Genomic DNA, 6472 nt, shown 5'->3' on the forward strand with positions numbered 1-6472 from the left:
CCCGGCGGGAAGCCAAAGCGCGAGCGAACCCGGCGCGGGGAGACGCGCGGCGGCACGGAACGCGGAGAGGAACGCCGCGGGCGCGCGGGGAAGGAGGAGACGAGACGCGGGCGGGCATGGGCCTGTTGCCGCCACACGACCGCGGGACCGGACACCCGCTCGAGACCCCGCGGGCAGCGAGACGCGCGGCCCGACGGGGGAGGGGGTAGACGACGCTGCCCGACACCCCCCCACCGACCGGAGTCGGCGGTGGGGGGGACCCCCGAGCGTGTGACGCCGCCACGACCCCCGGCAGCGGCGGCGCGGAGAGACGGCGAGGGAACGGAGAACGTCGGCACCGCGGCCTCCGGAGGCACTCGCGACGGCCACCGCCCCGACGCGCGCACGGGGGAGAACCACACCCGCGGACGGGAGGGGCACCGTGCGGAGAGAGGGCGGGGTCGCCGCGGGTCGGAGGGCGAAGCCGGGCCCCGGGGGGCCCCCCTCGACCGAGAACAGCGCGCCGTCGTCCAACCGAGGGCCACCCGGCGGTGGCGAGAGCGGAGCGGCAACGGGAGGAGCGAGCGGACGGCGGACCCAGGGAGCGAAAGCGCTGGCCGCCGGAGCCGCAGCGGCGGGCGAGACCTCCGAGCGCGGGCGAGCCGCGGGACCGGGACGCCGGCAGCAGCCCGGTGGACAGACGGGAAGTGGAGGAGAGGAAGAGGCCCCCCCGCGAGGGGGGCCCCGCGAGAGGCAAAGGAACGCCGGCAACCTCCGACCGCCACGCGGGTCGAGACCGGAGGAGGGGAGGCGGCACGAAAAAGGGCGGCAGCGCGGGGCGGGGGGCGAGCCGAGGGTGCCCCAGGGAGGGCGAACCCTCCGCGGGCCGGGATGACCCAAAGGCGGGGCCCCGGCACCCGGCGACGGCCACCGCCGCCGCCGCCGCCGCCGCCGCCGCCGCCAACGGCCCACCGCGGGAATCTCACCACCCGAGGCCTCCGAGCACAAGGGCGGTCCCGCGGCAGCCGAGGACGGACGACGACGACGACGACGACGGCCACCCTGCCACCGGGCGGGCAAGACTCGAGCTACACCCCGGCCACGACCACCGCCAGCGCGGACAGGTCAGGCGCCCCCGACGACTCGTCCCGGCCCTCAAACGCGGAGGTCACCGGCCGACGGCGAGACCGACACCCCCGACACCGGTGAGACGCACGCCCACCCCCCGCCGCTCGACGCACGTGCCTCCGACCGACCCCTCCGGGCTAAACGAGGCCCGTTCTGGGAGGGGTCAGCCGCTCCAGAGGCACGGCGAGACCGGCAGGGGGCAGGGCACGACCTGCACCGGGCGAGAGAGCGGACGCCGCTGACGGGCGACCCCCACGCGAGGGGGAACACGGGGGCCAAAGCACCACCGGGCTCCGCACGGGCACACAGCCTCCCCTGGGGAGGGGCCCGAGGGGCCGGGGGATCCGGGCCCGCGAGGGCCGGGGCAACGCAGCACACGCGCCGGGTGGGCTCCGAGGGGAAAACGCGAGAGGGAGGCGCCCGCCGCCGGGACCGACCGGGCCACCGGGAAAACTCTGCACGGGAATCCCACCGCCCAACGACCAAGGGCGGTCCCGCACCCACGCCCGGGACGCCGGCCGGCCCGACGGCCGACCCACCGACGCGCGCTCCACCACGGAAGCCACAGCCGCGCACGGCACCGCGGTGCCCCGACCGGCGGGGACCCGGATGGTCCAGCGCCAACCACCGACACCCGTTCCCCAGCCCCAACGCGAGGCAGGGAAGGCCGACGGCGCCCAGAGCCTCCACAAACCGCTCTTCCTCTTCCCTCTGCCCATCCGAGTCCTGCCGGAGGGTCCGGGTACCCAGACGGCAACGTCCAGTCACTCGGGGGCACGCCACCGCGCGGACCGCGCGAGAGCGTCTCGCTCGGCTGGGGGCCGAGAGCACGCACACCCCGAAGCCGGGCTCCGCAGCACCACCGCCGGCTGCGGCACACACAGACACGGGAGCGGACAGCGTGTCGTCCCCCCCCCCACGGGAAGCACGGCTCCCGCGGGGCAGAGCGGGGGATCGCGCGGGCATAGGTCGGGTCCAGGAAGCGAGACCATACCCGCGCACACGCCCGTCTTCTCCGACCGCGCACACACGGGCCCATCCGAGCCCCGACCACCGACACGACGCCCCGACGCCGGGACGCCGGCTCGGCCCGGCGGGACCCTCCCCCGACGGGGGGAGGCGCGGGCCGCGGTAGGCAAAGAGCGAGGGCGCTCGGCACCCCCCCACGTCTGGGGGGAATGACGGCGGAAGCCTCTCCCCGCCACAGGGCGGCGGGGAAGGGCAGGCTCTGCTACCGGTGGCTGACAGCGCAGGTAGAGGAGGGGCAGCAGCTGGGGGATCCGGTACCCCAAAGGCACCCTCTCGGATCGCTAGAGAAGGAGTATTCTCCGCCGAGGGGGCGCCGCCCCCCGACCTAGGCCGGCTGCCCCGCTTCTCCGGGCTCCCCCGACTCGAGTGGGGGGGTCTGCCGTAGTGGTCCGGTGGCCGAGCCCCGCCGAAGCGAGACCGACCAGAAGCGTGAGCGTCCGCGGTCAGGTCCGTTGTGTGCTGGGTCCGCGGGAGGGCCCGCCGCCCCTCCGCAGCACCCGGCAGACGGCCCCCGCCCACCACGGCGGGTGACCGGCTTCCGCCCCCGCAACGGGAGAGGAGCGGAAACCCCGGACAGAGCGAGAGAGAGCCCCCAAGGGGGGGCCACCTCGTCTCCCAGAGCCCGGCACAACGACAACCCACCGCCGCCGCTCACGCGCCCGCGTGCGCGAGAGCCAGTTAATGCGAGGCACGCGGGCACGCGCCCGAGAAACGGAGGCCGCCCAACCGCCCACGACCCAAGCGGCGGGCCGCAAGGGGGCGAACGGCAAGGCGACTCCCGTGTGACAAACAACGACCGGCTCGACCCCCAGAGGGGAACACCACCGAACGAGGAGAGCCCAAAGAGGGCAGGACCGCGAAGCCAGGTGACGGGGAAACGGCACCACCGGCTCGGCCTCAGGCACCTGACAGGACGACCTGGAGCGCTCCAGGGGCACCACCGAGGGCCGGTTGAGGCACGGCAGCGCGCGCCACCGCCGGGCGGCCCCACCCCGCCGCGGGGAGGGGTCGGCTCGAGAGAACGGGAACCTGGGACGGTCCCGACAGAGCGAGGGTTGTCCACCGTGTCAGACGACCCCGAAAAGCCCACTCCCTGTGCACCAAGCAGGAGAGCGGCAAGAACGGGATCGGGCCGGGGTCCGCACCCCTGAACGCCCCGCCCCACCGCGAGGTGGGGGAGAAGCGAGAGGCCCGCTGGCAGAACGAGAAGAGCGGTCCCATTCACGTGGAATGTCCGTCCCTCGTCTGGCGCGGCTTAGGCCCGGCCCGGGAGAGCACACCAGCACCACATCGATCAGCAAGGAAAGGATGCGAGAAGCGAGCGGCCACCGGTCCCCCCGGACGAGGAGGGGACCGGACCCCGAAGGAGAGCGAGCAAAGGACAGCAACCCTCCGGAGAGGGGAGAGGCCCGTTTCAGCCTTTGCCCACCCTTCTGACCTCGGGGTGATTCCGGACCCCGACCGGACAACCCCCTCCAACGAGAGCAAGACTGCCTGACACGCAGCGGGCACGGGGGCCCGCGGGACTGGGGGAGGTCCGTTCACATCGGGGCCGCGGACGCCGGGCTGAACTCGGGCGCCTTAGGCCGGAGGTTGACAGCCACGGCTGGAACACTGCCCCCAGGTGCACGCGAGAGCCGGCGCACAGGGCCCAGGCGGGCGGCTCGAGCGGCGGGAGGCCAGGGAGGAAGTCCTCAAGACAGGCCCCGACCATCCCACACGCACCCGGGGGAACGACGGTCCCGATCCTCACGGCAGAGAGCCACCGAGAGAGAGCGTGTCAGCACACATCTCGCGGTCCAAACCGGTCCCGTCGCACGGGAAAAGGACCGATGTCGGAAACGGGACCGATCTGCATCTTCCCGCCGCACCTCTGGAACAGGGACCCGGCAACTGGCACCCAGGAGAGCCCCATCGCCCCGAGTCCCGGAGCTCCACGGGACAACTGGTCGACCCCGTGACTCGGCATGGTCGAAGCTGCGCCCGAAGCCACGCGACGACCCCACGGCGGCGGCGGCGGCGGCGGCGGCGGCGGCGGCGGCGGCCCGGAGGTCAAAGCCAGCTCGGGAAGGCTAAGGGGATAGATAGATTCAGAAGCCCAGAAACACCGCGGCGGGAAATCAAACAAAACTAAGTCCTCTTCCTTCTCGGGGCCGCGGACCAGGCGCCCCCACGGGCTCACGGCCGGAACCCGTCACCGTGCACCGATGCACCGCCCGCTGACCGGCCAAGGGCGGCACGCGTTCAGCCCGGCCATCGGCCCCGCTCCGAGACGCTGCGGACCGACCCTGGAGCTACGAGGCGCGGGCTCAAGCCGGCGCAGGGCCCTGTGCGCCCGGGCCGCCCCGTGCTCGGGCCGGCCATCGGCCCCTCTCCGAGCCGCTGAGGACCCCGGAGCTGGCTACGCGGCACCCGCCGGCCAAAGGTCGGGCCACACGCCCGGGCCGCCCCGCTCTCGCGCCGGCCACCGGCCCCGCTCCGAGCCGCTGCGCACCCTGGAGCTAGCTACGCGGCACCCGCCGGCCGAGGGACGGGCCACGCGCCCGGGCCGCCTCGCGCTCGGGCCGGCCATCGGCCCCTCTCCGAGCCGCTGAGGACCCCGGAGCTGGCTACGCGGCACCCGCCGGCCAAGGGTCGGGCCACACGCCCGGGCCGCCCCCCTCTCGCGCCGGCCACCGGCCCCGCTCCCGAGCCGCCGAGGACCCTGGAGCTAGCTAGCTACGCGGCACCCGCCGGCAGAGTGCTGGTCGACCCGCCCCGGCAGCCAGGCCCGGCGCCGGCACCCGCCGGCGAAGGCAACACAGCCTCCCTCAAGAGCCTGCAGTTCCAAGCTCCACCGCCGGTCCTCGCGGGCTGGCGCCTCGACAGCGGGACCAATGTCGACTCGGACGCCGACATCCTGGAACGCCGCCTCGGGCAGTGAAACCGAAACGCTGCCGTCACCCCAGAGGAGCTCCGGCGCCATATAAAAGCGGACGGCAGGTGGCGCCCGAGCAACCTCAGCGGGATCGCCATCCCCCACCCCGCTCCGAACTGCTGCGGACCCTAGAGCTACACGACACGGGCTCAAGCGGGCACAAGGACGGCCACGGGCAAGGGCGTCCACGGGCTCGGGCAGCCATAGACCCAACTCGCTCCGGGCCGCTGCCGGCCCCGGGGCTTAGCTCCGCGGCACCCGCCGGCCGAGGGCCGGGCCCCGCTCCGGGCCGCTGCCGACCACGGGCCTTAGCTCCGCGGCACCCGCCGGCCGAGCGCCGGGCCGCGCGCCCGGGCCGCCCCGCGCCCGGCCCGGCCCTCGGCCCCGCTCCGGGCCGCTGCCGGCCCCGGGGCTTAGCGCCGCGGCACCCGCCGGCCGAGGACCGGGCCACGCGCCCGGGCCGCCCCGCGCCCGGCCCGGCCCGGCCCTCGGCCCCGCTCCGGGCCGCTGCCAACCCCGGGGCTTAGCTCCGCGGCACCCGCCGGCCGAGGGCCGGGCCGCGCGCCCGGGCCGCCCCGCGCCTGGCCCGGCCCTCGGCCCCGCTCCGGGCCGCTGCCGGCCCCGGGGCTTAGCTCCGCGTCACCCGCCGGCCGAGCGCCGGGCCGCGCGCCCGGACCGCCCCGCGCCCGGCCCGGCCCGGCCCTCGGCCCCGCTCCGGGCCGCTGCCAACCCCGGGGCTTAGCTCCGCGGCACCCGCCGGCCGAGGGCCGGGCCGCGCGCCCGGGCCGCCCCGCGCCTGGCCCGGCCCTCGGCCCCGCTCCGGGCCGCTGCCAACCCCGGGGCTTAGCTCCGCGGCACCCGCCGGCCGAGGGCCGGGCCGCGCGCCCGGGCCGCCCCGCGCCCGGCCCGGCCCGGCCCGGCCCGGCCCTCGGCCCCGCTCCGGGCCGCTTGCCGACCCTGGAGCTACGGCGCCACCCGCCGCCGGGGTGCTGGTCGACCCGCCCGGGCAGCCAGCCCCGGCGCCGGCACCCGGCTGCGAAGGCAACACGGCCTCCCTCAAGAACCTGCAGTTCCAATCTCCACCGTCGCTCCTCGCGAGGTGGCGCCTTGACAGCGGGCCCGAAGTCGACTCGGACGCCGACATCCTGGAACGCCGCCTCGGGCAGTGCGAGCGAATCGCTCCCGTCAGCCCAGAGGAGCTCCGGCGCCGTAGAAAAGCGGACGGCAGGTGGCGCCCGAGCAACCTCAGCGCGATCGATCGCCACCCCGCCCCGCGCGACTCCTGTGGAGGGAAACTAAATCCCACCGCCCCTCCCTCCCCTCGAGAAACAGGCAGGGCCGTTGGGGATGGAGAGGAGGACAATTCCCCCCCACCCCCACAAAAACTAAAACCACCCCCCACCACTCAGTGCGTGTGTT

The sequence above is a fragment of the Sorex fumeus genome, unplaced genomic scaffold (genome assembly GCF_029834395.1).
Source record: "Sorex fumeus unplaced genomic scaffold, SorFum_2.1 ptg000444l, whole genome shotgun sequence".
In the NCBI taxonomy this organism is placed as follows: domain Eukaryota; kingdom Metazoa; phylum Chordata; class Mammalia; order Eulipotyphla; family Soricidae; genus Sorex; species Sorex fumeus.